The 22,658-nt window shown below is 39.0% G+C and overlaps 1 pseudogene; it reads right to left on the bottom strand.

Moving 5' to 3' along the window:
* Positions 1-20,916: 20,916 nt before the first annotated feature.
* On the bottom strand, positions 20,917-21,017 carry LOC127487616 (U2 spliceosomal RNA; annotated as a pseudogene).
* Positions 21,018-22,658: the final 1,641 nt, after the last annotated feature.

Genomic DNA, 22,658 nt, shown 5'->3' on the forward strand with positions numbered 1-22,658 from the left:
TAGGGATTCCTGAGTTGCTAATTTCCAACTTCATTCCTTTATGGTCTGAGAAGCTGCATGGTATGATTCTAATTCTTTTGAATTTGCTGAGACTTGCTTTATGGCCTAGTATGTGGTCAATCCTAGAGAAGGTTCCATGTACTGCTGAGAAGAATGTAAAATCTTTAGCTGTAGGATTGAAAGTCCTGTATATATCTGTTAGATCCATTTGGGCTAGAGTGTCGTTTAAATCTACTGTATCCTTGTTGATCTTCTGTCCTATTGATCTGTCTATTTCTGAGAATGGAGTATTGATGTCCCCCAGTACTATTGTATTGGGGTCTAAGTCTCCCTTAAAGTCCGTACAAATCTTTTAGATAAACCGGTGCCCTGTAGTTAGGTGCATATACATTGATAATTGTTATATCTTCTTGTTGTATTGATCCCTTAATCATTATATAGTGCCCCTCTTTGTCTCTCTTAACAGTTTTTGTGGTAAAGTTTATGTTGTCCGATATTAAGATGGCTACGCCCGCTCTTATTTCATTTCTGTTGGCATGGTATATCTTTTTCCAGCCTTTCACTTTCAGTCTGTATGGATCTTTGTTGGAAAGATGTGTTTCTTGTAAGCAGCAAATAGATGGGTTTTGTTCCTTAAGCCGATCAGCCAATCAGTGTCTTTTAACTGGACAGTTCAGGCCATTCATGTTCAATGTGACTAATGATAAGTGGTAACTTTGCCCTGCCATTTGCCAAAGATAAGTTCTAATATATGCTTTGAATTCCCTGTGATCTTTTGCTGTGAGGTTTCCTTCCTTTACCTTCTTTCATATTGATGACCGTGTTTCTGTGTTTCTGTGTGTAATACATCTTTAAGCATCTGTTGCAGGGCTGGACGAGTGGCGACAAATTCTTTCAACTTCTGTTTGCTATGAAAAGTCTTTATTTCACCTTCATTCACAAATGATAGCTTGGCAGGATATAATATTCTGGGCTGGAAGTTTTTCTCTCTTAGTACCTGGGCTATGTCTCGCCATTCCCTCCTAGCTTGTAGGGTTTCTGATGAGAAGTCAGCTGTGAGTCTGATTGGAGATCCTCTGAGAGTAATCTGACGTTTCTCTCTTGCACATTTTAGGATCTTTTCTTTATGTTTCACTGTGGAGAGTTTAATTACAACGTGTCGTGGTGAGGATCTCTTTTGGTCGTGTTTATTAGGGGTTCTGTGAGCTTCCTGTACTAGGATTTCTCTGTCCTTCTCCAAACCTGGGAAATTTTCTGGTAATATCTCACTAAAAAGGCCTTCTAATCCTTTCTCCCTCTTCATGCCTTCAGGAACTCCTAGAACCCGAATGTTGGGTTTTTTAATAGTATCCCGAAGATTCCTGACAATATGTTTTAGATTTCTAATTTCCTCTTCTTTTCTTTGGTCTGACTGTATCCTTTCCTGTTCTCTGTCTTCTATGTCCGATATTCTCTCTTCTGCTTCACCCATTCTGTTTGTAAGGCTCTCTATTGTGTTTTTCATTTGATCTATTGAATTCTTCACTTCAGTATTATCACAGTTTCCTGTTGTACTGGTTGTTTCATTTCATTTTGATTCCTCCTTAATATTTCATTTTCACGAGAGAGATTTTCTATCTTGTCCATTAAGGATTTCTGTAGTTCAAGAATTTGTTTTTGAGAACTTCTTAATGTTCTTATCATTTTTTTTTGAGATCTGCTTCTTGCATTTCTTCTATCTCATCATCTTCATAATCTTGAATTTGGCTGTCTTTTTCATTTGAGGGCGTCATAGTGACTTCCTTGTTTTTATTACCTCGGTTTTTGCGTTTCTTATTTGGTATATTGGAGATATTTGGTTTCTTCACTGTGGTGCTTTTACTTGTTATACTATGACTATAGATTAAGTGGACTATCTGTTTTTGATGGAGCCTTAGGGCTTGAGATGGGTGTGGCCTGAGCGCTCTTTTTGGTGTGCCAAAAGTGACACTCCCAGGGTAGGCGTGGTAGGTCTCTCTCTCTCTTTCTTTTTTTTTTTGATTCAAAAGGGAAGTAATTCCACACAGCTGAACAAAGTTGGAGGTAGTTAGCAGGCAAATGATATACCCACAGGAGCCAGAGATCGGAAGCTCTTTCCCAAGGACCACACAGGGAATCTGTTCTGCCCTCAGGGTGGGCTCAGATTCTCCTTCGGTCTCCCACTGGGTTGCCAAAGTTACGGAATTGTAGCATCTCGGGAGAGTACTCATGTGAATTCTGTGAGTTCTCTCCCCCACCGTCTCTTTTTTCACAGTCTCAGTTCAGTAGCACCACAAATTTACTAGGTCCTAATCTCCTGTTAATTCGCCCTGCCCAGAGTCAGGTTTTTCTGCTGGGCTCAGGGCCGGTGCAGACCTGAGGTCGCTCTGCTTATGATGTATGTCCAAGATGGCACCTGCTCTTTGTCTTGCTTGCACTTGAGAGGTGAGTGGAGAGAGAGAAACCTGTGTCCATACCAGTCACCCCCTTTTTTTTCTCTCTCTCTCTTCCAGTTAGCCTGGTGAACTTCCCCCCCCCCGGGGGTTGTTCCCTCTAGTCTCCTCTCTCCGCTTGCCTGCCGGTTTCTCGGGCTATTGAGGTTCGGCTCACCTTGCGTTCCAGCGCTGGTGTGTTGAGTCTGCCGCTGGTGTCCCAAATTGTGGGCTCCCACGCTCTCCACGCAGGTCCGCTGTGAATCACGCATTCCGGAAGAGTTTCTTCTGCTGTTTCCTCCCCTACTCTTTCTTGAACCTGCAGTATCTCTACTTTTATTAAACTATCTCTCCCCGGACTATCAGTGTGCTCCTTTCCTATTCTGCCATCTTGCCTCCTCCAAGAAAAATACATCTTAAGAATGTATTTACAATCTACATTTTTTAAAAAAGAAGAATTTTTCATTTCTTGGTTTGCCTTTTAAATTTATAACATTATTGATTTTTAAGTATTTTCATTCATTCTCACTGTTTAATTGCAATTTACTACCTACCAGAATTAATTGCTCCCCAGCCACATATGATTTTTTTCTTCACTTCACAGAAAAATACTTGATTGTGTTTCTTTTTTTTTTTTTGAAAGGCAGATTGGACAGTGAGAGAGAGAGAGAGAGAGAGACAGAGAGAAAGGTCTTCCTTTTCTGTTGGTTCACCCCCCCAATGGCCACTGCGGCTAGCCCGCTGCAACTGGCACACCGAGCTGATCCAAAGCCAGGAGCCAGGTGCCTCTCCTGGTCTCCCATGCAGGTGCATGACCCAATGACATGGGCCATCCTCCACTGCACTCCAGGCCACAGCAGAGAGCTGGACTGGAAGAAGAGCAACTGGGACAGAATCTGGCACCCCGATCAGGATTAGAACCTGGTGTGCTGACTCAGGTGGAGGATTAGCCTATTGAGCCGTGGAGGAAACAAGTAGGTAAAATAATTTAGCATTATTTTTACAAAATTGAAGCCTATAAAAAGAGAGCTCTAAAACCACTACAGAAATTTTCTGAGTGCAAGCACCCATGCATATTGCTGTTCTTACATTAGATTTACATCAGCATCATAAGGGAACAATTTATTGCTCAATATTCAAAATTTTCCTTCTCCTCAGTGCTCCTTTTTAGAATAGTGCCTGTAGGTAGACCAAAGACATACTTTTTATTTTATTTTTTATTTATTTGACAGGTAGAGTTATAGACAGTGAGAGAGACAGAGAGAAGGGCCTTCCTTCTGTTTGTTCACCCCTCAAATGGCCACCATGGTCGGCACTGTACCAATCCAAAGCCAGGAGCCAGGTGCTTCCTCCTGGTCTCCCATGCAGCTGCAGGGGCCTAAGCACTTGGTTCATCCTCCACTGCCCTCCCAGGCGACAGCAGAAAGCTGCACTGGAAGAGGAGCAACCAGGACTAGAACCTGGTGCCCATATGGGATGCCAGTGCCTCAGGTGGAGGATTAACCAAGTGAGCCAAGGAGCTGTCCCCAAGAGGTACTTTAAAATATAACAATAAACAATTCAGGAATGCTCATTCTTCTACTCTGTTTTCTTTGAACTTAGACTGACAAGGATACAACCCACTCGGCAAAGAAAAATGCCTAAATATTAGAGCACTGCTCCTGACCCCTACTTATTTGTTCCTCTACATAGGATTTATGAATGATTTACATGATTAGGGATATTGGAAGGGTGACATGAACTACTGTACCTCCTTTTTTGTATTTAGGAGCTTTTTAGTAGCCCTAGGAGTGAGCATGAGTTCTCTGCCCTTTGTTATATTGTAAATTTAGCCAAAATTCCCTGCTCTATAAGTGTCTAGGTAAGGCTGCAATGTGCTGGGCACAATATAAGGACACTTTGATGCTAAACACCAAGTCTAACAACTCTCTGTGCTATAAAGCTCAGTTTATGATTTTAGGATGTCTTACTTCCATGTCTACCTGGAATTATTCAGAATTCAGACAGGGAAAATGGGAATGCACCCTTCACTGCAACACATTTTATGATACTCATCATTTATGTTCAGGAATGATTTAAAATTTAACCAAAAACCCTATAGTAAATTACAGAGGTGGTGGACTTACCAACATCTATATTTCTAATTAATATCCACATATATAGTTATATCTATGGATGATTTGACAGAAATTTGAGACCCTTGGGAATTTGATGATACAAACATACTTGGATTTGATGAGTTCAGACCAATTATCACACCTAATATTTTAATGCAAAAATGGAGCAAGGTAATAAAATTGTAAAGCAGCCCTCCCTGCACAATCTTATAATAACTTTATTTATAGAAGTGTGAGGTTTCCAATAAATTATTACTAATCAAAGATATTTTTCAAGTACATATAATTTTATATAAAATAAATTATTAATATTAATGACTTTGAAACAAATTGTCTGTACACACAAACAATGTTCAAATTGTTTTCAGCTTGCAAATTTTTTATGGAAAATAATTAATATAGGCAGGTTATAAATATTATGGAAGTTAAATATATATGTAAGTTTTTCAATAACTTTTAGCTTTCAAACATCTTCAATAAACTTTATTTAAGCAAGGTATAGAAGAAATTACTATATCTCAGCAATTTAGAATAGGAATTCAGTGTGTACTACTTGTGTATATTCAAATATCTAGTTGTTTTTTAAAATTTTATTTGGGCAATGTGAATTGAAATAAAAGTGGATAATTGACTTTTAGCATAAGAATGAATTCAGTTTGTGTTAATTCACCCCATATTCATCAATTATAAATATGGTAAATGAACTAAATCCTGATGATCCCTGATCTAAAAGGGCAGAGATAATAATTCCTTTATAAGGAAAATGTAATAACATCACATTGATATTTATGACATAGTAATGTAATTAATTTGACAGCATTTATCATATAGCTTACTTGGAGATTATGGTATTTGGGTTCAAACATTATCTTATATTGCCTTTTGATTTTTTCCTTTATTTTATAAATGTGAGCAATAAACTATTATAATTTTTCTGACACTAGCATTTCTTTGAGAAAGCATGCTTGATTTAAAACATAAATAAATTTTGAGTTGGAAAAGGTGAGTAGGTAAATACATTAAATTTATTTCCACATAAAAACTAGTTTGGGTTTTGTATAATTTCAGTTTGTTTTACATTTCATAGACTGCAGAACAGTTCTTTGTGAACTTCTTCTATAATATAAAATTGAATACTTATGTGATCATTGAATCTGCTGCATTTCATAAAAACATATTTTGCTGTTTTTTTAAAAAATATTTTCTTGGATGGGAGGAGGCAAGATGGCGGAATAGGAAGGGAGCACACTGATAGTCCGGGGAGAGACAGTTTAATAAAAGTGGAGATACTGCAGGTTCAAGGAAGAGTAGGGGAGGAAACAGCAGAAGAAACTCTTCTGGAATGCGTGATTCACAGCGGACCTGCGTGGAGAGCGTGGGAGCCCACAATTCGGGACACCAGCGGCAGACTCAACACACCAGCACTGGAACGCAAGGTGAGCCGAACCTCAATAGCCCGAGAAACCGGCAGGCAAGCGGAAAGAGGAGACTAGAGGGAACGACCCCCGGGGGGGGGGGGGAAGTTCACCAGGCTAACTGGAAGAGAGAGAGAGAGAGAGAGAGAGAAAGGTGACTGGTATGGACACGGGTTTCTCTCTCTCCGCTCACCTCTCAAGGGCGAGCAAGACAAAGAGCAGGCGCCATCTTGGACATAAGTCATAAGCAGAGCGACCTCAGGTCTGCACCGGCCCTGAGCCTAGCAGAAAAACCTGACTCTGGGCGGGGCGAATTAACAGGAGATTAGGACCTAGTAAATTTGTGGTGCTACTGAACTGAGACTGTGAAAAAAGAGACGGTGGGGGAGAGAACTCACAGAATTCACATGAGTACTCTCCCGAGATGCTACAATTCCGTAACTTTGGCAACCCAGTGGGAGACCGAAGGAGAATCTGAGCCCACCCTGAGGGCAGAACAGATTCCCTGTGTGGTCCTTGGGAAAGAGCTTCCGATCTCTGGCTCCTGTGGGTATATCATTTGCCTGCTAACTACCTCCAACTTTGTTCAGCTGTGTGGAATTACTTCCCTTTTGAATCAAAAAAAAAAGAAAGAGAGAGAGAGACCTACCACGCCTAACCTGGGAGTGTCACTTTTGGCACACCAAAAAGAGCGCTCAGGCCACACCCATCTCAAGTCTCTAAGGCTCCATCAAAAACAGATAGTCCACTTAATCTAGAGTCATAGTATAACAAGAAAAAGCACCACAGTGAAGAAACCAAATATCTCCAATATACCAAATAAGAAACGCAAAATCCAAGGTAATAAAAACAAGGAAGTCAACATGATGCCCCCGAACGAAATTGACAGCCAAATTCAAGATTATGAAGATGATGAGTTAGAAGAAATGCAAGAAGCAGATCTCAAAAAAAAATGATAAGAACATTAAGAAGTTCTCAAAAACAAATTCTTGAACTACAGAAATCCTTAATGGACAAGATAGAAAATCTCTCTCGTGAAAATGAAATATTAAGGAGGAATCAAAATGAAACGAAACAACTAGTACAACAGGAAACTGTGAGAGTGACAAGAAATCATAATGAAGTGAAGAATTCAATAGATCAAATGAAAAACACAATAGAGAGCCTTACAAACAGAATGGGTGAAGCAGAAGAGAGAATATTGGACTTAGAAGACAGAGAACAGGAAAGGATAGAGTCAGACCAAAGAAAAGAAGAGGAAATTAGAAATATAAAACATATTGTCAGGAATCTTCGGGATACTATTAAAAAACCCAACATTCGGGTTCTAGGAGTTCCTGAAGGCATGGAGAGGGAGAAAGGATTAGAAGGCCTTTTTAGTGAGATATTACCAGAAAATTTCCCAGGTTTGGAGAAGGACAGAGAAATCCTAGTACAGGAAGCTCACAGAACCCCTAATAAACACGACCAAAAGAGATCCTCACCACGACACGTTGTAATTAAACTCTCCACAGTGAAACATAAAGAAAAGATCCTAAAATGTGCAAGAGAGAAACGTCAGATTACTCTCAGAGGATCTCCAATCAGACTCACAGCTGACTTCTCATCAGAAACCCTACAAGCTAGGAGGGAATGGCGAGACATAGCCCAGGTACTAAGAGAGAAAAACTTCCAGCCCAGAATATTATATCCTGCCAAGCTATCATTTGTGAATGAAGGTGAAATAAAGACTTTTCATAGCAAACAGAAGTTGAAAGAATTTGTCGCCACTCGTCCAGCCCTGCAACAGATGCTTAAAGATGTATTACACACAGAAACACAGAAACACGGTCATCAATATGAAAGAAGGTAAAGGAAGGAAACCTCACAGCAAAAGATCACAGGGAATTCAAAGCATATATTAGAACTTATCTTTGGCAAATGGCAGGGCAAAGTTACCACTTATCATTAGTCACATTGAACATGAATGGCCTGAACTGTCCAGTTAAAAGACACTGATTGGCTGATCGGCTTAAGGAACAAAACCCATCTATTTGCTGCTTACAAGAAACACATCTTTCCAACAAAGATCCATACAGACTGAAAGTGAAAGGCTGGAAAAAGATATACCATGCCAACAGAAATGAAATAAGAGCGGGCGTAGCCATCTTAATATCGGACAACATAAACTTTACCACAAAAACTGTTAAGAGAGACAAAGAGGGGCACTATATAATGATTAAGGGATCAATACAACAAGAAGATATAACAATTATCAATGTATATGCACCTAACTACAGGGCACCGGTTTATCTAAAAGATTTGTTAAGGGACTTAAAGGGAGACTTAGACCCCAATACAATAGTACTGGGGGACTTCAATACTCCATTCTCAGAAATAGCAGATCAACAGGACAGAAGATCAACAAGGATACAGTAGATTTAAACGACACTCTAGCCCAAATGGATCTAACAGATATATACAGAACTTTCAATCCTACAGCTAAAGATTTTACATTCTTCTCAGCAGTACATGGAACCTTCTCTAGGATTGACCACATACTAGGCCATAAAGCAAGTCTCAGCAAATTCAAAAGAATTAGAATCATACCATGCAGCTTCTCAGACCATAAAGGAATGAAGTTGGAAATTAGCAACTCAGGAATCCCTAGAGCATACGCAAACACATGGAGATTGAACAACATGCTCCTGAATGAACAATGGGTCATAGAAGAAATTAAAAGAGAAATAAAAAATTTTCTGGAAGTAAGTGAGGATAACAGCACAACATACCAAAACTTATGGGACGCAGCAAAAGCAGTGTTAAGAGGAAAGTTTATATCAATAGGTGCCTACATCAAGAAATTGGAAAGGCACCAAATAGATGAGCTTTCAACGCATCTCAAGGATCTAGAAAAACTGCAGCAAACCAGACCCAAATCTAGTAGGAGAAGAGAAATAATTAAAATCAGAGAAGAAATCAACAGGATTGAATCAAGAAAAACATTACAAAAAATCAGCCAAACGAGGAGCTGGTTTTTTGAAAAAATAAACAAAATTGACACCCCACTGGCCCAACTAACTAAAAAAAGAAGAGAAAAGACCCAAATCAATAAAATCAGAGATGAAAAAGGAAACGTAACAACAGACACCACAGAAGTAAAAAGAATCATCAGAAATTACTACAAGTACTTGTATGCCAGCAAACAGGGAAACCTATCAGAAATGGATAGATTCCTGGACACATGCAACCTACCTAAATTGAACCAGGAAGACATCGAAAACCTAAACAGACCCATAACTGAGACAGAAATTGAAACAGTAATAAAGGCCCTCCCAACAAAGAAAAGCCCAGGACCAGATGGATTCACTGCTGAATTCTACCAGACATTTAAAGAAGAACTAACTCCAATTCTTCTCAAACTATTCAGAACAATCGAAGAAGAGGGAATCCTCCCAAATTCTTTCTATGAAGCCAGCATCACCTTAATTCCTAAGCCGGAAAAAGATGCAGCACTGAAAGAGAATTACAGACCAATATCCCTGATGAACATAGATGCAAAAATCCTCAATAAAATTCTGGCCAATAGAATGCAACAACACATCAGAAAGATCATCCACCCAGACCAAGTGGGATTTATCCCTGGTATGCAGGGATGGTTTAATGTGCGCAAGACTTTCAATGTGATACACCACATTAACAGACTGCAGAAGAAAAACCATATGATTATCTCAATAGATGCCGAGAAAGCATTTGATAAAATACAACACCCGTTCATGAGGAAAACTCTAAGCAAACTGGGTTTGGAAGGAACATTCCTCAATACAAGCAAAGCAATCTATGAAAAACCCACAGCCAACATCCTATTGAATGGGGAAAAGTTGGAAGCATTTCCACTGAGATCTGGCACCAGACAGGGATGCCCACTCTCACCACTGCTATTCAATATAGTTCTGGAAGTTCTAGCCAGAGCTATTAGGCAAGCAAAAGAAATTAAAGGGATACAAATTGGGAAGGAAGAACTCAAACTATCCCTCTTTGCAGATGACATGATTCTGTATTTAGGGGACCCAAAGAACTCTACTAAGCGACTATTGGAACTCATAGAAGAGTTTGGCAAAGTAGCAGGGTATAACATCAATGCACAAAAATCAACAGCCTTTGTATACACAAACAATGCCATGGCTGAGGAAGAACTTCTAAGATCAATCCCATTCACAATAGCTACAAAAACAATCAAATACCTTGGAATAAACTTAACCAAGGACGTTAAAGATCTCTACGATGAGAATTACAAAACCTTAAAGAAAGAAATAGAAGCGGATACCAAGAAATGGAAAAATCTTCCATGCTCATGGATTGGAAGAATCAACATCATCAAAATGTCCATTCTCCCAAAAGCAATTTATAGATTCAGTGCAATACCAATCAAGATACCGAAGACCTTCTTCTCAGATCTGGAAAAAATGATGCTGAAATTCATATGGAGGCACAAGAGACCTCAAATAGCTAAAGCAATCTTGTACAACAAAAACAAAGCCAGAGGCATCACAATACCAGATTTCAGGACATACTACAGGGCAGTTGTAATCAAAACAGCATGGTACTGGTACAGAAACAGATGGATAGACCAATGGAACAGAATTGAAACAACAGAAATCAACAAAAACATCTACAGCCAACTTATATTTGATCAAGGATCTAAAACTAATTCCTGGAGTAAGGACAGTCTATTCAATAAATGGTGCTGGGAAAACTGGATTTCCACATGCAGAAGCATGAAAGAAGACCCCTACCTTACACCTTACACAAAAATCCACTCAACATGGATTAAAGACTTAAATCTATGACCTGACACCATCTAATTATTAGAGAGCATTGGAAAAACCCTGCAAGATATAGGTACCTGCAATGACTTCTTGGAAAACATCCCAGAAGCACAGGCAGTCAAAGCCAAAATCAACTATTGGGATTGCATCAAATTGAGAAGTTTCTGTATTGCAAAAGAAACAGTCAGGAAAGTGAAGAGACAACCGACAGAATGGGAAAACATATTTGCTATCTATGCAACTGATAAAGGGTTGATAACCAGAATCTACAAAGAGATCAAGAAACTCCACAAAAACAAAACCAACAATCCACTTAAGAGATGGGCCAAGGACCTCAATACACATTTTTCAAAAGAGGAAATCCAAATGGCCAACAGGCACATGAAAAAATGTTCAAGATCACTAGCAATCAGGGAAAAGCAAATCAAAACTACAGTGAGGTTCCACCTTACCCCAGTTAGAATGGCTCACATTCAGAAATCTACCAACAATAGATGCTGGCGAGGATGTGGGGAAAAAGGGACACTAACCCACTGTTGGTGGGAATGCAAACTGGTCAAGCCACTATGGAAGTCAGTCTGCAGATTCCTCAGAAACCTGAATATAACCCTACCATTCAACCCAGCCATCCCACTCCTTGGAATTTACCCAAAGGAAATTAAATTGGCAAACAAAAAAGCAGTCTGCACATTAATGTTTATTGCAGCTCAATTCACAATAGCTAAGACCTGGAACCAACACAAATGCCCATCAACGGTAGGCTGGATAAAGAAATTATGGGACATGCACTCTATAGAATTCTATACAGCAGTCAAAAACAACGAAACCCAGTCATTTGCAACAAGATGGAGGAATTTGGAAAACATCATGCTGAGTGAATTAAGCCAGTCCCAAAGGGACAAATATCATATGTTCTCCCTGATTGGCGACAACTAACTGAGCACCAAAGGGGAAACTTGTTGAAGTGAAATGGACACTGTGAGAAACAGTGACTTGATCAGCTCTTGTCCTGACGGTTGATGTACAATGTAATACTTTATCCATTTTAGTATTTTTTTTGTTCTAATACCATTGGTTCAACTCTGTAATTAACATACAATTGTTCTTAGGTGTTTAAATTTTAACTGAAAAGTGATCCCTCTTAGGAATTTGGAAAACATTATGTTGAGTGAAATAAGCCAATCCCAAAGGGACAAATGCCACTTGTTCTCCTTGATAGGTGACAACTAACTGAGCACCAAAAAGGAAACCTGTTAAAGTGAAATGAACACTATGAAAAATGGTGACTTGATCAGCCCTCACCCTGACTGTTGATGAGCAGCTTAATATGTTATCCCTCTTAGTATTTTTTTTGTTTGTTCTACTTAATACTTTTGGTTGAATACTGTAATCAATACACAATTCTTCTTAAGTGCTGAAACTTAACTGAAAAGTGATTGCTGTTAAATATAAAAGTGGGAATAAGAGAGGGAAGGGATGTGCAATTCGGGACATGCTCAAACTGACTTACCTCAAACAGTAGAGTTCGAAACATACCAGGGGATTCGAATTCAATCCCATCGAGGTGGCATGTACCAATGCCATCTCACTAGTCCCAGGGATCAATTTCTGTTCATAATTGATCATAATGAAAGGACTAAGAACCAAAGGGATCACAGAAACAAGAATAGTGTCTGCAAATACTAGCTGATAGAATCAAAAAGGGAGAGAATGATCCAACATGGGAAGTGAGATACACAGCAGACCCATAGAATGGCAAATGTCCTAACAGCACTCTGGCCTCATAATCAGCCCTTAAGGCATGAGGATCCGGCTGAAATGCCCATGAGAGTATTTCAGGCATGGAAAGCCAAGACACTCTGTGGGAAAAAAAAAAAAAAACTAAATGAAAGATCTCCGTGAGTGAGATCCCAGTGGAAAGAATAGGTCATCAAAGAAGGAGGTACCTTTCTCTGAAGGGAGGAGAGAACTTCCACTTTGAACATGGCCTTTTCTAAATATGATCAGAGTCAGTAAACCCAGGGGCTTCCACAGCCTTGGCAGCTCGTGACAAGAGCCTAGGGTGATTACTGAGGCCATAAACAAGAGTGTCAATTTGTTAAGTCAACAACAGGAGTCACTGTGCACTTACTCCTCATGTAGGATCTTTGTCCTTAGTGTGCTGTACATTGAGATTTAATGCTATAACTAGTACTCAAACAGTATTTTTCACTTTATGTTTCTGTGTGGGAGCAAACTGTTGAAATCTTTACTTAATGTATGCTAAACTGATCTGTATATAAAGAGAATCGAACATGAATCTTGACATGAATGGAAGAGGAGAGGGAGTGGATAAGGGTAGGGTTGCAGGTTGGAGGGACGTTATGGGGGGGAAGTCATTGTAATCAATATTCTATACTTTGGAAATTTATATTCATTAAATTTTAGTTAAAAAAAATAAAAAATATTTTCTTTATTTGAGAGGTAGAGCCACAGGCAGAGGGATAGACAGAGAGAAAGGTCTTTCATTTTCTGGTTCAATCCCCAAATAGCCAACACGGCTGATCCAAAGCCAGGAACTTCCTCTAAGTATCCCATGAGGTGCAGGGACCCAAGACCTTGCCATCTTCTACTGCTTTCTCTGGCCATAGGTTGGATCGAAAGAGGAGCAGTTAGGACAAAAACCAGCATACTATGGGATGCTGGCACTGCAGGTGGAGGCTTATCCTACTAGACCACAGTGCTGGCACCCCACATTTTGTTCTTAATAAGTCTATTATAAACATTTTAGAGTGAATGAATAAAGCATTTTGGAATAGAAGGCATGGATTTGTGAATGAATGAAGAAAATAACAAAGGCACACTGAAGTAAAATATAAATTCTCTATGTGTTCTTAAGATTATGTATTATGTCAATAGTTTAAATTAATAATTAGAATTTCAATTCATTTTGTAAATTTAATAGCAATGTTTTATCAGTTATTTTATGTTAAAGAAGTGTAAGCATCCTTCAAGAAGGTTGTAGAAAGTGGAATTAATATTTAGGGAGTGAATATATTGCTTAATGGTTAAGATGCCCAAGTCCTACATTAGAGTACCTAGGTTTCATTTCTTTCTTCAGCTCCTGAATATAGCTTCTGTTAACGCAGACATTGGGAGACAGTTGTGATGATCAAGTAATTGAGGCTCTGCCACCCATGTGGGAGACCTGAATTAAGTTCCAGGCTCTCAGATTTAGCCCTTTTACAAGACCAAGTCTATTGTGGGCATTTGAGAACCTAGCTTTCAGATGGAAGCTCTGCTCTGTTTATATCTTTCAAATAAATAAATGAATAATTTATTTTGGTGAAAATAAATTCTGTTGTGGATATAGCTTCATACTACTACCTCTATGATTTTTATGAATAACTTTCAGATAAGGACATATAATTCAATTCAAATAAGGAAATAAAATTTATAAATAATTCAAAATCTCACACATTTTGAGGTTTAAAAATACCATCTTGAATGAATGTATTATCAGCATAAATTAAGAGTTAATATTCTATTGATGTTGGTATCAAAGTAATGCTGGCTTCATGAATAGAGTTTGGCAGAGTTACATCCTGTTCGATATTTGTAATAGTTTGCAGAGTATTGGAGTTACTTCCTCTTTGAATGTTTTGTAGAATGTAGTAGTGAAGCCATCCAGGACTTTTCTTTGTTAGAAGATTTTTGGTTACTACTACAATGCCATTGCTTGTTTTGGGTCTGTTTTAATTGTCTTTATCTTCTTGTTTTAATCTCAGTAGGTTATATGAATTCAGGAATGTATTCATCACTTCAAGGTTTTCCAGTTCATTAGCACATAGTTCTGCATAGTAGTTTCTTATGATCCTTTGTATTTCAGCAGTGTTGGTTGTAATGTCTCCTCCTTCATCTTTAATTTTCTTTATTTGATTTTTTCCTTTTTTTTCTTTGTTATTCTGGCTAAAGTTATTTTTATTTTGTTTATCCTTTTTGTTTCATTGATCTTTTATATTACTTTTATAGTTTCAATTTCATTTATCTTTGCTCTGATTCTTGTTTTTTACCTCCTGATTTTAGTTTGTTTTCTTGTTTTTCTAAGTCTTCAAGATACATCATTAGGTACTTAATTTGAGACATTTCCTTTTTTAATGTAAGCACTTAATGCTACAAACTTCCTTCTTAATACTGCTTTTGCTGTATCCAACAGGTTTTGATATATAGTATTTTCATTTATTCAAGAAGATTTTTGGTTTTCTTTTTAATTTTTTCAGTTACCTGTTGTTCATTCAATGGCATGTTGTTTGATTTCCAAGTAGTTATGAGTGTTCTATTGTTTTTATTATTGATTTCTAGTTTTATTCCTTTATATTCTGAGAAGATACATGGCATGATTTCAGTCTTTTTAAATTGGTTATATCAAAACCAAACACAATACATGAAATCTACAGACCTATACCCTTAATAAACCTAAATGCTAAGGATTCTCAACAAAATACTGGCAAATCAAATAAAAAATCACATCAAAAAGATAATACATCATGATAAACTGGGATTTATCCCAGAAACACAAGGGTGGTTCAACATTCACACAACAATAAACATCCTCACATCAATAGAATGAAGAACAAAAAGTGTATGGTCATTTCAATAAATGTATATAAAGCATTTGATAAGATTCAACACCTCTTCATGATAAAGACCCTCCATAAATGATGCATTGAAGGAATGTTCCTTAATATTATAAAAGCAATATATGGCAAATCAACAGCCAGTATCATACAGAATGGGGAAAACCTGAACCTATTTTCCCTCAGATCTAGAACGAGAAAAGGATGTTCACTTTCACTATTCTTATTTAATGTAGTACTAGAAGTTTTAGCAAGATCAGTCATGGAGTAGAAAGAAATAAAGTACATCAAAATGAGAAAAATGTGGTCAAATTTTCCATGTTTGAAGATGACATGATGTTGTAGATGGAAAAACCTAACCATTCCACCAAAAAACTGTTTAAATTGAGAAATCAAGTCAATAAAGTTACAGATTACTAAATAAACATAAAAAAAACCTAAGTAGGTTAATTTTTTTACTCCAATGTATCACAAATAAGTAAAACTGTTTTCTAATTACCAAAGTGATTATATTCCAGTAGCAAATCTCTGATACTTGACCTAAAGTTATAGTTTTGTGGTCTGGCATTGTGATGCGGTGAATTAACCTGGCTTGAATTCTGGCTTCTTCATTTCCAATATGGATCCCTAGTAATGTGGCCCAAGCCCTTTGGTCTTTGCTATCCATGTGGGAGACCAGAATGGAGCTCCTAGCTTCTTGCTTTGGTCTGGTACAGACCTGGATGATGCTCATGCAGCTATTTGTGTAGTGAACCCAGTGGGTGAAAAGTCAGTCTCTCTCTCTCTCTCTCCTTCTCTTTCTCACTCTCTCTTTTTACCTCTCCATATTCCTCTGTTTCTCTTTGAGAATCAAATTTTTTTTTTCAAAAACCAATTTTAGAAATCACAAAAAAAGAACAAATGTTTTGGCAAATAAAACATATGGTTGCTGGTAAACAACTAAGTATATAAAAAGTTTTTAACATCATTAATAATCGCAAAGACTCAAGTCCACAATGGGATATTATTGTGCATTTATTCGAACAGCTAAAGAAGAGGACAAGGAGGAAGAAGGATTATAGAGATTAAGGAGTAAGACAACAGACATTTCCATTCCTTGCCTTTGCAAATGCAAAATGGTGCACATACTTTGAAAAAATAGTTTGACAGTCAATTCTGAAGTTAAGTACATACTTATTGCTTTACTCAGCAAATCTACTACTATTTACTAAAGTCAACAGAAAAATTAAGTTCATAAAAACTTTATACATGTGTAAAACTATTGAATTATTGTCATCCAAAACTGCATTATTTCCTTCCATAGGTGAATGCATAAACTAGGATGCACCCATCCAATGAAATTCCATCCCCAAATCGAAAGAAATAATTTTGTACTCACATGACCATGGGCGTGCACCTTCTGGATAGGTTAACGCCGGCGAGACCTCGGAGACACCAGACGTGTTTATCGGCTTTTCAGCTTCCACTTTATTTTTCAGCAGACTCGGGTTACATGTTGCATACGCCTGCCGTCTTCGCCTCCTCCAACCCTCTTATATCTCCCTCCCACCTTCCACCTGTTTATATATGATTCACGGAAAACATGTTACCAACTCAGCAAGAAACAAAACTTAGTAAAATGTGGGAAACATGCAATAACAGGATGCTTAAAGCCAAAACAGGATCTTGCGGTTAGCAACGGGCAGGGTGGAAAAAGCCCAGCACTAAACTTCTTGTGCTTGTACATGTCGGGAGGGGCACAGCTGGCCAGGCTGTCCCGTTCCCTGACACATGACAATGCAGGTTAATTTTACAGATCTTTCATAAGTGAAAATCAATGAAAAGGCTCCACATGGTACAATTCTATAGAAGATACACATTTGTATGACATCTTGCACCAAATAAAAATAAGATGAGAAACAAATCAGGGTCTTCATCCCTGTTGCTGCCACTTCTGCTGCTGAGGCTGCTGGCAGAGGTGGGAGGATCTGGTGGAGGCAGGAGGAGCCGGGCAAGGGAGCAAAGAGGAAAGAGTGAAGTATGCCCTTCAGCCTGACGGAACAGCAGGAGCACCCTGGGTCTGCGGCTGTGCCTGTGGCAGCTGCTGCTGCCCACCCACTGGACAAAACTGAGAGCTTGTGCCCACAGCCATGTCCTTCTCCACCGGCTGTGGCTACCAGTCCAGCCCCAAGCACACCGTGACCATCAGAGATGCCACACAGCTGCCTCATGCCTGCAGCACCATGCCCATTTCGGGGGTGGGAGGGCTCCTCACTACCATGAAGTGGGGAACCCAAAACATTTATGGCCCGAAGTTTCTGTTGGATCCATTTGCTCCAATGGCTCAGACCCTGCCCTATAATCTGTCCTAACATCTTTTTTTATTATTATTATTTTTTATTTTTTGACAGGCAGAGTGGACAGTGAGAGAGAGAAACAGAGAGAAAGGTCTTCCTTTTGCCGTTGGTTCACCCTCCAATGGCTGCCGTGGCCGGCGCACTGTCCTGATCCAGCAGGAGCCAGGTACTTATCCTGGTCTCCCATGGGGTGCAGGGCCCAAGGACTTGGGCCATCCTCCACTGCACTCCCTGGCCACAGCAGAGAGCTGGCTGGAAGAGGGGCAACCGGGACAGAATCCGGCACCCCAACCAGGACTAGAACCCCGTGTGCGGGTGCCGCAAGGTGGAGGATTAGCCTAGTGAGCTGCGGCACTGGCTGTCCTAACATCTTAATTCCAAAGTAGAAGTAAAGAATCTGAACAACTTAATCATGACTGAAAGCAGGCAGTTTGGGGATCACACTCAGTTTCTGTTGGATATCAGACTTTCTTGGTCAAGGGTTAGAAGAAAAGCAGCAGCACGGAGACTTGTTTTTATCTGATTTAACCAATAGGATCAACACTGGAAAGACAAAAGAGGCAGTATGAGCAGTACTCCTTCCAGTTTGCACTTCCCCCTTCCTCCAGGTGCCAAATGGTGAGATGATGAGCTCCCTCCAAGCATTTTTCCTCCTCTTCCTGTTATTATTCCCACTTAGATTAGATTGAAGGCCCTGGGACTATTTCCATAGAACCAGGCAGTCTGTAGTGGAAACAGTTAAACTAGCTTCCTTGGACATTTTTCTATTGAGAACCATCCTGTCCCCTTCAGATCTGTCCCAAACCAAATATCAGCCCACCAACAACTTCCTGCTGAGTCTTGGGAAGGGATACAGAGGTTTGGTGGTTTCTGCATTATTCACATTCCTTACCCTCTGTCCTCCCTGGCTCTGGATCCTGCCCATGCTTCAGTGCTGCAGGACTCTGGGTTTGGGTCTTTAAAACATCATGTGAAATGACAATAAAATTCTTTGCTAATCACCTTATTCTCTGTTCATTCATTGGCCACATTCTTTGTCATCAATAGAACAAGTTCCCAGGACTCAAATCAGTGGTAACAATTTCAATTATGTAACATTCTGGGAAGCAGAAGAACTATGGGAACAGTAAAAAGACCAATGATTCTCAATAGATGAGGGTTTGAGGAATTAATAGGTAGAGAACAATTCCCAGGGCAGTGAAACTCTTCTGTGAGATGCTCAAATTGTGGGGCATGTCCACCCAAATGTGGACTATCCCAGTGCAGTCCATCAGTTATATCTAGTGTATCACTGTAGTACAGGATATGTGTCTGGAAGCAAGAGGTATAAGGGAATAATTTTCTTCAGTTTTGTTGTAAGCACAAAATTGCTCAAAAAATAAAGTCTGCTAAGTAAAACAGGAGAAAATATTTGCAAATTATTTATCTGGTAATGGACTTCAAGACGTAATGGAATTCATGACATAAAACAATGAACAAAGAATTTGAATACTTTTTCAAAGAAGATATACACATGGCAAATAAATATATGAAAAGTTGCTCAACACATCAGCCACCAGCAAATGAAGATCAAAACCAGAGTAAGGTACAACTTCATAGACACACACACACACACACACACAAACACACAAGTGTTGGTAAGGAGGGGTTGAAATTGGAGCCCTCATGCAGTACTAGTGGGAATGTAAAATGCTGTATACATTTTGGAAAACAGTCTGGCAGTTCTCCAAAAGTTAAATATAGATTTGCCATATCCAGAAGTTCTATTCTTACATATAAAACCAACAGACACTAAAATATATCTACACAGATGCTTGCATTCAAATTTTTGTTAACCAGTGAATGAACAAAACTGATATCCATACAGCAGAGTATTTCAAGTCAAAAGAAATTAAGTACTGATATATGATACAACATGATAATGTGGCAGATACAGTAAGTGAAAGAAGCCATTCACAAAGAACTACATTATATGAGTCCATTTACATGAAATGTCCAAAAGAAAACAATCCATTATAGATAGAATATAATTATATATTCTGTGGTAGGTGGTTTGGAGGAAATATATTTTTATTTGCAATGAAAGAGAGAGAAAATAAAAAAGCTTGGACTGCAGTCAAAGGGGTTTTAGAGACATAAGAAAGACAATGGTTACAGTAAGTAGTATGGAAACACCTGAGGGAAGATGGAACCTCAGACAAAAGGCAGAGAGGTACCCAAAGGCTCTCATGAATGAGAAACACCTGAGAGACGATCAAGGCCACATGTGGAGGAGCTTGAGAATATGGACATTCCCATGGGATGCAGGTACAAGGAAGACGTTCAAAGAAAAATGTGGCAGAGACACAGGACTGGAGACTTATGAAGCTGGCACATACTGCAGGTGAAAGGACTAGACATTGAAAGTTGACATGGATGACAGAGATTTTACAAACTACAACATATGAGGGAAAACATGAACACTGAGGTGGCTGCAGGAACATGTAGGTTTACTTTTCACCTATCTGTCAATATATGGGCAGCCATGGCCTGAACATAAGGTGTTTGGAAATGCACAAGGGAATAAACTGAATGAAGATAAATCAGTGCTTGGAGAGAATTTACAAACTTAAATTAAAATGTTGAATAAAATACTGAAAACAATCATTTTGGCTTCTTTCTCAAGCATGAAAAAGCTGGAAGAAAACGTAACAGCAGAAATCAATGAAATGCTGGTAGTAACAGGAATGAAATAAAGAATAAAGTAACAGAAGGAAATTAAGAAGGGTAAAATGTATGTTCAAACATATTAAGAAAACTAATATTCCATTAGTAAAGGTGATTGAGGACAAGAGGAAGTAACAAAGGATTTCAAGAAATTGAAACAGAACCATTCTCTACAAAGCTTATAGACTTCTCCACGATACCAAGAGGATTTTGTAGAATTCTTAGAAACAAAACTTGGTTACATAATCAAAGTCCATCTCATTTTGAAAACTATTTTTCCAAATACAAATACAACATGAAACAGGAAAAAATGGCTAAATAATTTGAGCCAATTTTTGTAAAACCAAGCAAGCCAAAGAAGGAAGCTCCACAAGGAAAATATAAGATCCAGACATGGAATTGTTTCAAGTCCAATTTTAAGTTTCTCACAGTCATTCCAAGTAGAAATCAACTGAATTTTAAAGTTCTTTTCTGGATGACACAGATTATGAAAATTGGAGCAGGACTGAAATAAAAATGAAACTAAAAGAATCTGTCATAAACATATAATTATTCTACACTTGATCTTAGCCAAAAGGCCGAGAAGTGATAGCATATAATTATTCTAAACAAAATACCTTTACATGAATTAAACCATATATGAAACCCTACAGTGTGAACCAAGACACTATAAATATGGGAATTTTTAATATTCTTGAGCAAATCATATACATAAATGAAAAATACAAGAAACTATATTATAATTTGCATAAAATGTAATAAAAATATTTGATAACATTTAGGATCCAGCCATAATAAATCAATTGTCAGAAAAATGATTAAAATTATTTCCTTACATATATCAAAATTATCTGAAAACACCTACAAAAAACTACTTAATGCAGGATCACAAAAATATATTTCCTTGGAATCTCACACAGTCAAGGCTACCTCCTCTGATTTTCTCCTGGAGATGTAGCCAGGGAAACAAATACAAACGTGTGAGTACCAAGTATAAATATCAACTTTTAAGCAGTATGTCTGTCAGTATATGTGGCTGACACTATTACATAACGAGATAATTCAACGTAATCAAAAAGCAAAAAACAAACTGATAAGTTAATTTAGTGAGGCCTCTGGGTAGAGGATAATCAACTGGATTTGACTGCTAATAAACAAACAGAAAATATTGATGTACCAGACAGACTAGGAAAAACATATTTACAAGAGAAATGAATCAAAAATGATAAAATTACATAATATCTTAAACATTTTCCCACATATTTTTAGAAAAGAGAAAATGTCCTGAGAAATGTCCTGAGAATAACAAAGAAAAACAAAAGCCCAGTGGCCGGCGCCGCGGCTCACTAGGCTAATAATCCTCCGCCTAGCAGCGCCGGCACACCGGGTTTTAGTCCCGGTTGGGGTGCCGGATTCTGTCCCGGTTGCCCCTCTTCCAGGCCAGCTCTCTGCTGTGGCCAGGGAGTGCAGTGGAGGATGGCCCAGGTGTTTGGGCCCTGCACCCCATGGGAGACCAGGAAAAGCACCTGGCTCCTGGCTCCTGCCATCGGATCAGCGCCGTGCGCTGGCTGCAGCGCGCCGGCCGCGGCAGCCATTGGAGGGTGAACCAACGGCAAAGGAAGACCTTTCTCTCTGTCTCTCTCTCTCACTGTCCACTCTGCCTGTCAAAAAATAAAATAAAAAAAAAAGAAAAACAAAAGCCCAGGAGTCAATAAACAATCAGTAAATTAACTCACTGGAAGTGGGCTACCACAAGCTGCAGATCACAGGATTCTGGCAAGAACACGAGGGTGACTGCCACCACTGCTGCCGGGAGAGCCAGGGCCATGGACCGTGAAGATTCAGACTTGAGCCCCAGCCAGGACTTTCAGTCTGTAAACTTGGTACAATCACAAGCGAGCATGTCCCCTGCTATGGAGGATACTGATTGGTTACAATTCTGGAAGTTAACTGGCTTTGCAAACTTCCAATCAGGTGCACCGGTGGCAAGATTGCATAATCCCACAGGATCTGCACGTCACAGTTGTATCCAGGCTGCAGAGATGATCTGCTCAGATTATTCATCCTTTGCTGCTCTGGGACGAGGAAGCCAAACACCTGAGAAGCTGAGAAATGGTGAGTCTATGGTGCTGGGTGTAGCAAGAAAGGGAACATGGAGCTGGCCGAACTGCTGGAACTGGCTGTAGGGTGATGTGGACTTCCTCATGGTCATCTCTGGAATTGGGGGACGC

The sequence above is a fragment of the Oryctolagus cuniculus genome, chromosome 1 (genome assembly GCF_964237555.1).
Source record: "Oryctolagus cuniculus chromosome 1, mOryCun1.1, whole genome shotgun sequence".
NCBI lineage: Eukaryota > Metazoa > Chordata > Mammalia > Lagomorpha > Leporidae > Oryctolagus > Oryctolagus cuniculus.